Raw genomic sequence first — 8668 nt, forward strand, 5'->3', positions numbered from 1 at the left:
CTTACTTTTTCTTTTGTTGATTTCGAATCTTTCCAATGGGATTTGCTAGGTAGAATGGAAAAGAGAGGTCTTTGCCGATTCAAGAGGCGTACTTGTGCTTATTCATATAAGCATGAAAATTTCTCGAAGACAATATTCCACCTATAACTAGAACTACTATACTCTAAACTCTAACTCAGTATAATGGTAACCTATTATCTATCTGGTTAGTTGCTCTTTGTATTCCAAAAAAAGATCTCTACTATGACTGGACTTTTAGGAAAAATTTTTGAAAAAAGAAAAGCCCTTTATCGGATTTGAACCGATGACTTACGCCTTACCATGGCGTTACTCTACCACTGAGTTAAAAGGGCTTATTTTATTTAATTCCCGAACGAGTCACTCTGTAGATAAAATCCCTATATGCACATATATTATATATAAGTATATACAGTAATATACAATAGACTCTCAGTGGCTATAATCAAATGGATTTGCCTAGAAAGTCGGGGGTAAAATGAATTGTGTCAAGACAAGGCCGGCCCTAATTTCTTTTATTGAGGGTAATCCTTATTAAAACCAAATTCACTTCATTGATACATAACATACATGTACACTTACCAATTCGATATCCAAAATTTTGATATATTACATTGAATCATGTGTGAAGAGATTCTACTTGTCCCCTTGAACGAAAAGTTTTTAAACAAAATTTTTGATAACTTCTTGATCCCGCCAGATTTATATAGAGAATGCAGATTCTAATGAACGATTCATAAATATGAATGACGAATACAAAAATTCTATACAATTATGAAAAACGGAAAGATCCCTCGGATCTGATCATTCCGTTATATTGACAATTTTAAAAAACGGATCATACTATGATCATAGTATGAGGGCGGTTGGTCAAGGTGGCCCCCATCGTCTAGTGGTTTAGGACATCCTCTCTTTCAAGGAGGCAGCGGGGATTCGAATTCCCCTGGGGTAGGGTACTAGGAAAGGAAGTTGATCATGGATTACCAATAAGCCGATAAAAAAAATTTAATGGATTCTTCCTGGGTCGATGCCCGAGCGGTTAATGGGGACGGACTGTAAATTCGTGGCAATATGTCTACGCTGGTTCAAATCCAGCTCGGCCCAATAAACCGCATCAATCTACCATGAGATAGTCTAAAAACCCCTTGTCCTTTAACCCCATACGCCATACGAAGATAAAAAAGAATCAAAATTTCTGCCATGATCCCTTATTTCCCTGGGATTGTAGTTCAATCGGTTAGAGCACCGCCCTGTCAAGGCGGAAGCTGCGGGTTCGAGCCCCGTCAATCCCGACGGATCCAATAAATACAAAAATTCATTTTTCCCTTTCTATAAACCTGATGATCCTTCATCAGAAGATTGTCCAAGGAAACGCAAGGTGGGTTATAGAAAAAACAAGGAACACGGATGATAAATATCATTTTGGAGTAATTGAGTTAGGAATCCCAATTTTGATTCGGTATGGATAAAAGAACTTCCTATGTTATACTATTCAAGTCTTGACGGCGGGTTGATTTGATAGATCAGATATTGTTATTCATGATAGTGATCCGGTTCAAGATCATCGAGAGGTAATTCATTCATTGAATTTACAGACGATAGATATTATCATCTCTAGGGGATTAAATCCCGAGTTATTGCGAAAGTAAAAAACCGATGAGATTATGGAAGTAAATATTCTTGCATTTTTTGCTACTGCACTATTCATTCTAGTTCCTACCGCCTTTCTACTTATCATTTACGTAAAAACAGTCAGTCAAAATGATTAATTCGATTGAATTTTCAAATGAATTTGAATCAACTTTCCTTCCAAGTTCTTATCCAATATTTACGAAGTAAAATGAATAGGGATCCAATTTCACGTCTTAACTTAAATGAAATGAGCACACTATAATCGGAAATTATCTAAGAGATAGATAGTATGGTAGAAAAATTCATTTTTCTACCATACTATCTATCTCTTAGTCTATAAAGCTGTAATCTAGAATAAAGATAAACGCTATATATCAATCTGCAATATTCTCTTCCTATATGTGTATATTAATTCCATTTCCATAATCAATATATTCTATGGAATTGACATAAGACCAAATTTGCTACATCTATTTGTTCCGCTCAATCTGAAATAATTCTTATTTTAGGATTCTAATTCCTTTCCTTTTCTTAATAAGGAAGGGGAAACCTCGCCTATTTTTAACGCCATATGAAATAAGGCGATAAAGTATAAACCGCCTTTCTAAAATTAGAATAGAAACCAAAGGGGTAAATGCCCGATATGTAACCCGCCTGAGGCAAGATCTTATTATTTCCCAGTCTCTCCTTAAACAACCACTATCTCTATATCCATTTCTTATAGAAGTGCGGATACGCTTAACAAACCGACTTCTTTTTTGAAGAGTCAAGAGGGAAATAAAAAAAAGAAAAAGGTACGGTCTTCCTTAGTATCCGCCTATAAAGATAGTAAGAGCCCATGCCCGTTGATTGAAATAGAAAATTTCGGAAGAATTTTAGGTTGGAATAAATTCCAATCATCTGAATCCCTTTCTTTTCGAAGTCCAAAGACGGGAATCAATGAAATATCTCTTGGATAGAAAGAGTATGATTCCTATCATAGATTACTCCATTGGAATGGAATCCAATGGGATTCCAAATTCATTTTATTTTAAATAATTCAAAATGCGTTGCAGAACGATCTATAAAACAAGCGGGTTTGGTTCCTGAACTCAATTAGTAGTACTTCTAAAGTCCACTTCTTCCCCACACTACGAGTGAAAGGGAAAATGTAAAGACTACCATTAAACCAGCCCAAGCGAGACTTACTATATCCATGTGCATTATGCCCCCTAATTTCTATAAATACGAAGGAATTATTCCTCCGTAATAATAGTGGAATTAATGTCGCAGAGTCAAAAATGGGTTCTACCGAACACTATTGAGAAACCAATCCAATAAATCGATTATGATTTCGAGTTTTTTGGTGATTTAGGCGACACCCGGATTTGAACTGGGGAAAAAGGATTTGCAGTCCCCCGCCTTACCGCTCGGCCATGCCGCCAAAATGATACAAAATAGGTGCAACTTTTTCCAAATTACGGAATTATTATTCTACTTGCGTTTTAACTTCTGTCTTCCTTAATCCTTTTAAAAAATAAATACATACCCCTTTTGATTGGATTTGATCAAATCCCTTTGATTGTATAGTATCTGAAAATACACAATGCTAAAAACATTCTCTCGTTTTTCTATTGAGAAATAAAATGTGTATTTTTCATACGAGAAATTTGAACCATTGACTATTGACTCCTTACTTGGAATTCATGAACGATTCTGGGATTTTAATTTCAAATTGTGTTTTCCTAATGACAACATACAAATTAAAGCAGAACTAATCAGTATTGATTTTTCAATTAAAAAATGAGTTCTCAATTTCAATTATAACAAAACATATGAGTATGTGTAAACCCCAGAACATAAATACAGATATCTATTATTTAGATATATTATCAATAAGGAATTATCCTAAAATTATCCTACTTCATTTCATGCATGAATGGAAATTTTCTTTTGATAGAGGTGAGATCCGAAAGAGCCGGCTTTCACTCCCTTGTTTACTTTCGTCATCACTGTTACATAAAAGAGTATTTCAACCATTAGAGTATTTTAACATTACATTTTCATCTACACTAATATGCAACCAAGTAATGTAAATACATCAAGGATTAATGTTTACAAAATTGGAATATCTTGTTTCACAACATCATACACATGTATGTGTACATATTTGCAAATAATTTGTTTTAAATATGCAATCCATATGACCAAATATTAGACTCAGATGCACTGCAATGAGCAAGACACGGTTAACAAATTAAACTGCAATATGCAATCCATATAAAAAAGTATTGCAATACAGACTCAGATCTTATACAATATGCAAAGCACTGCAATGTGCAAGACACTGCCAACAAATTAAACTAAAATATGCAACCCATAAAACAAATATGCGATTCATATAACAAACTAGTCCAATATAGACTCAGATGCGCTGCAATGTGCAAAGCATTGCAGACTCAGATGCACAAAACAAATACAACAAAATTCTCCAAAACAATTAACAGAGCAAAACTATTCAAAATAATGCACTGCAACATCTTGTTATAAAACAATACCGCAATATTCTAAATGATGCACTGCAACATCTTGTTATAAAACAATACTGCAATATTCTAAATGATGCACTGCAATATATAACATGCAATACTGCAATATTTTAAATGAAGCACTGCAACATCTTGTTATAAAACAATACTGTAATATTCAACATGATGCACTGCAATGTATAACATGGAGTACTGCAATATATAACATGCAAAACTGCAAAATGTATCACAATACCTAAACATCCTGGTCCTCTCTTTCTCCTATTGCCTTGTCTTTCTCTTTAATCTATGTTCATTCTCTCTCTCACACTGTGTTGTACAGACTCTTCTTCTACATTCATTTTGTTCCCGCTTTGTTCAACATCTTCCTCATCCATATCCTTTGACTATGGCTCGCTTCAGCCTCCTCCTCATCCATGTTCCTTCTACTAATGTTTTGTTAAGTCTCTTCCTCATCCGACTCTGTCCTTATCCTTCTTTTCCTTGCCATTATAATTGATGTACATTACAATACACACGATGCACTGCAATATTGTAAATGATGCACTGTAATATTTGGTGATAAACAATACTGCAATATTGTAAATGATACACTGCAATATATAACTAGCAATATTACAATATCAGTATCAAATATATAACCAGCACAACTCAGTATAGTTTGGGCATGCAACTAAACAAATTTGTAACAACACTATATATGAAACTAGAACTTCAAGATGCACATCAGAATACACATGAATGCAAGAAAGTGTATAATGATGCACTGCAATGTTGTATATGAGCACTGCAATATTTGGTGATAAACAATACTGCAATATTGTAAATGATGCACTGCAATGTATAACTAGCAGTACTGCAATATAAGTACAACAAATCAATAAAGCAATGCAACGGAAATAATAAAGCAAGCAAGCAAACAACAACCAACCAAAGTACACTATTCTTATATTTGCAAAATTATGTTTAATCAAAGTACACTGTTCTTATGCAGATCATGTCACAAAGTACTGCAATATGGTGTGAATTAGTATGCAACATTAGCTATGGTTGAGTTTCCTACCTAAACCACCATGTCCTCTCCTACTTGACTCTCTTGATCCAGTCTCAATTATCTCTATTCCACCATCTGAATTTTCGTTCTCTTCCTCGTAAGCAATCGTTTATCAAATAGCAAGCAATCGTACATCACATAACAAACAATACGTGACCAAAACAATTTTGAAAAATCGTTGAACACAAATTTGAACTGAGATCGTTACTTAGGGTTTCAGAAATCATGAACAACCAAAAACGTTGGAGATAACTACCAACAATCAACTATACACTGAGCGAAAACGCGATACAATTGCAAAACTCGCCGAGATATATAGCAAATTCGACAAAAAACTAAAAAACAAAACTAAAAACATAGTGAGGCGAATCGAAATTTTACCTAGACGTAATCAGAGAAACGTAGTGCAGCTGAACATAGTTCACAATCGCCAAGCAAATCTCTTCGATTCGCCATCAAAACTCAGTTCTATTCACCGATCGTCGGTAAAATTAGAATTTCGACGCCCTTCGAATCGCCGTTGCCGTCAACCGCAATCAACAATCACCAAGTTTTCCCCTTCGAATCGCAGCCAGAAGTTGATTATTTAAGCTCGTGGATAGAGAATCTGGATGTGTTAGGGTTTCAGAATGAGGGAATGGATTTTGGAGTAGTAAGGAGGGAAAGCGTCGCGATTTTTGGTAATTGACTCAGTTTCCAAATCTGATTCTAATCTAAAATTTAGGAATTGACAAATATACCCCCGCCTGCAATATTCAATACATTAGACTGAAATCCGTATTCTATGCTGCAATTGAATCCTAGGCGTCCATCTTATAGATCTAAGGGCTAGGATTACTGGTATGTTGTTACTCTAAATGTGGTGGCACCCTAATGCACCCCTATAAATATATATATATATATATATATATATATATATATATATAAGTGTGTGATCAAATACTAACTACATTATGGTAATAACTAATAACTAATATCAATTTTATATGTTAAAAACTGATACAAAGACATAAATTTATCAATCTTCTTGTGTTGATAAACTTATGTCTTTATGTTGACATTCTAAATTTACATGTTGTATTGATATAATTATATCTTTGTGTTGATAATTTTAATACACAATATTGAAAGTTATTAGTTATTACTGTAAATTAGTTAGCACACTAATGCAACCCTATATATATATTTATATAGTCCTATTAACCACACACCCACCCTTAAAGACCGAACTAGAGACCGAATCTTGACCACATGATCTTGAATTTGATGGATTAGATTAGATAATCAAAGGTTAATTTTCGCACTTCATTATATACTCAATTTACTTCGATGCGGGGGTATTTTTGTAATTTCATAATTAGGGTAAAAATTCAAAAACTTTACTCATGCCCGCTCACGCGTTTTTGGCTGCATCTTCTTCTCTCCTCTCTCAAAACTTCTCTCCAAACCTAGTTCATCTTCATATCTTCATCTTCCATCGATCATCACCGGCAAAATACCACTGAAATCGACCACATTCATCTACGGTTCAGAACTTCTGTCTATCAGTTCAGCATTTAATCTGTAGATTAACCATCTAGATTTAATCCATACATGCAAAATGGTCAATACTCGGAAAACTTCTACCGAAAATTCTGGCCATACTTCTGGTGAAGGTAATACACGCTTTGCAAAGTTCTTACTCTTAATTTACTTTATCTAATTCCTAACTTCGATTCTGATTTTTGTAAAAATAGTACTAAAATATAGTCGCAAGCAACCGGCTAAATCAGAGACGATCAAACAATCAAATCGGAAGCCGGATGCAGATGCTGGAAAAAAAGTTACAGATCCACAAGGTAAAACCTAATTTAGGAATTTGAAATTTTAAAGTGTTTTTGGTTGCTTGAAAATTTGTATATGGCACAAATTCATGAGGAAGAAGGTATAAAAAATATTTGTTATGAAGTAGTAATTTGATAAAATGAAGTTAAAGCCCTAATATAAAAACTATCTGTTTGTTTGGTTTCTTCATCTTGTCAGATGCTTAATCTGGTTTAGTTTACTCGATTTTATAATGCTCTTGTATGAAACTTGCTATAGAGGTTAAGGGCTGATGATGGTAATGTTTAGCATTTCTATGCAATGACACAAACACTTGTTGGTTACATTGTTGGCTACTACAGTAAAATTACATAGATTGATCTGTAAAATTTAATTACATTGATCTGTCAAGTTTACTACTACTATTACTACATCACAAGCAGAGATCAGAGATCAATCAAGTTGTCACACGTAGTTATATATTCATATCCAGCTTATCACACAAATTTATGAATTCATGTTATATTGTATATAATGATCTATGCTTGTTTAGAATGTGTGGCTGGGTATGTTGAGATGCATCATGTGCCATCTCTTGCTAAAATAATCTATTACTAAAATGAAGTAATAAAACATTATAATGAAGTAAATGACACTAAAAATGAAGTAACAAAACATTATAATGAAGTAACATCTTTAACTGATGTGTTGTTTGCACATTAAAATAAACTACATATTCTTTTTGATGAAGTAGTAAATTGATATAATGAAGTTAGTTGTGTCTTTAATGAAGTAATATAAAGTGAAAATCACATTAAATGAAGTAACATAGTATTCTAAGTGAACTATATTTTGTAAATTTATTCTGTATTCTTATGTATAGGTGAAAATTCCTCTCAAAAGAAGAAGAATGCAAGAATTTATTTAGACATCCTCTCAATGTTCATATGCAAGTACTTCATTCATACACTTAATTACTTAATTCATGTTAATGCACACATTAATGAACATAGAAATTGTGCTATATGCAGCCGACAATAAATTGAAGCCTCCAGAGCAGAGTATTATAACCACAGAGAAACTAAAAGGTTTAATTCATAAACTCACATTATATTTTGATTTAATACAACATGTCATTTAATAAATTGGTAAGATGAAGTAATAAATTAATATAATGAAGTTATCTATCTACTAAATGAAGTAATATACACTGACTCGATGTATGTAATTAGAAATAATTATGCGCCAAAAGGTAAAAAGTGAAATCTAAGCTATTTAATGAAGTTAATTGTGTATTTAATGAAGTAACATAGTATTCTTTGTGAACTATCTGTAATTGGGTTATACATTGATTATGTATTCATTATATGGGAGGTAAAACTTGCTTGTAATGAAGTAATAGACATTAAATATGAACTATCTATTTATTGTGTTGCATGGGTTTAGGATTTTAGGATTAAACTCAGCTACTGTGTTGTTTGCACATTTAATGACATATATGTTCTAATAGTTGAAGTAGTAAATTGGTAAGGTGAAGTAATAAATTGATATAATGAAGTAATCTATCTACTAAATGAAGTTATCTATGTAAAAGGCTTAGAAAGGTAAAAAGTGAAATCTAAGCTATATAATG

At 33.1% G+C, this 8668-nt stretch overlaps 3 non-coding genes across 3 annotated transcripts; 1 reads left to right on the top strand and 2 right to left on the bottom strand.

Moving 5' to 3' along the window:
* Nucleotides 1-281: 281 nt before the first annotated feature.
* On the bottom strand, nucleotides 282-353 carry TRNAT-GGU (transfer RNA threonine (anticodon GGU)). The gene has a single exon. It is a non-coding gene; the product is annotated as a tRNA-Thr (tRNA).
* Nucleotides 354-1236: 883 nt separating this feature from the next.
* TRNAD-GUC (transfer RNA aspartic acid (anticodon GUC)) lies at nucleotides 1237-1310 on the top strand. Its single transcript has one exon. It is a non-coding gene; the product is annotated as a tRNA-Asp (tRNA).
* Nucleotides 1311-3002: 1692 nt separating this feature from the next.
* Nucleotides 3003-3073, bottom strand: TRNAC-GCA (transfer RNA cysteine (anticodon GCA)). Its single transcript has one exon. It is a non-coding gene; the product is annotated as a tRNA-Cys (tRNA).
* Between the last annotated feature and the right edge of the window lie 5595 nt (nucleotides 3074-8668).

This window comes from Salvia hispanica, chromosome 4 (assembly GCF_029641045.1).
Source record: "Salvia hispanica isolate PSC_SH4W2 chromosome 4, Shi_PSC_v1, whole genome shotgun sequence".
In the NCBI taxonomy this organism is placed as follows: Eukaryota; Viridiplantae; Streptophyta; class Magnoliopsida; order Lamiales; family Lamiaceae; genus Salvia; species Salvia hispanica.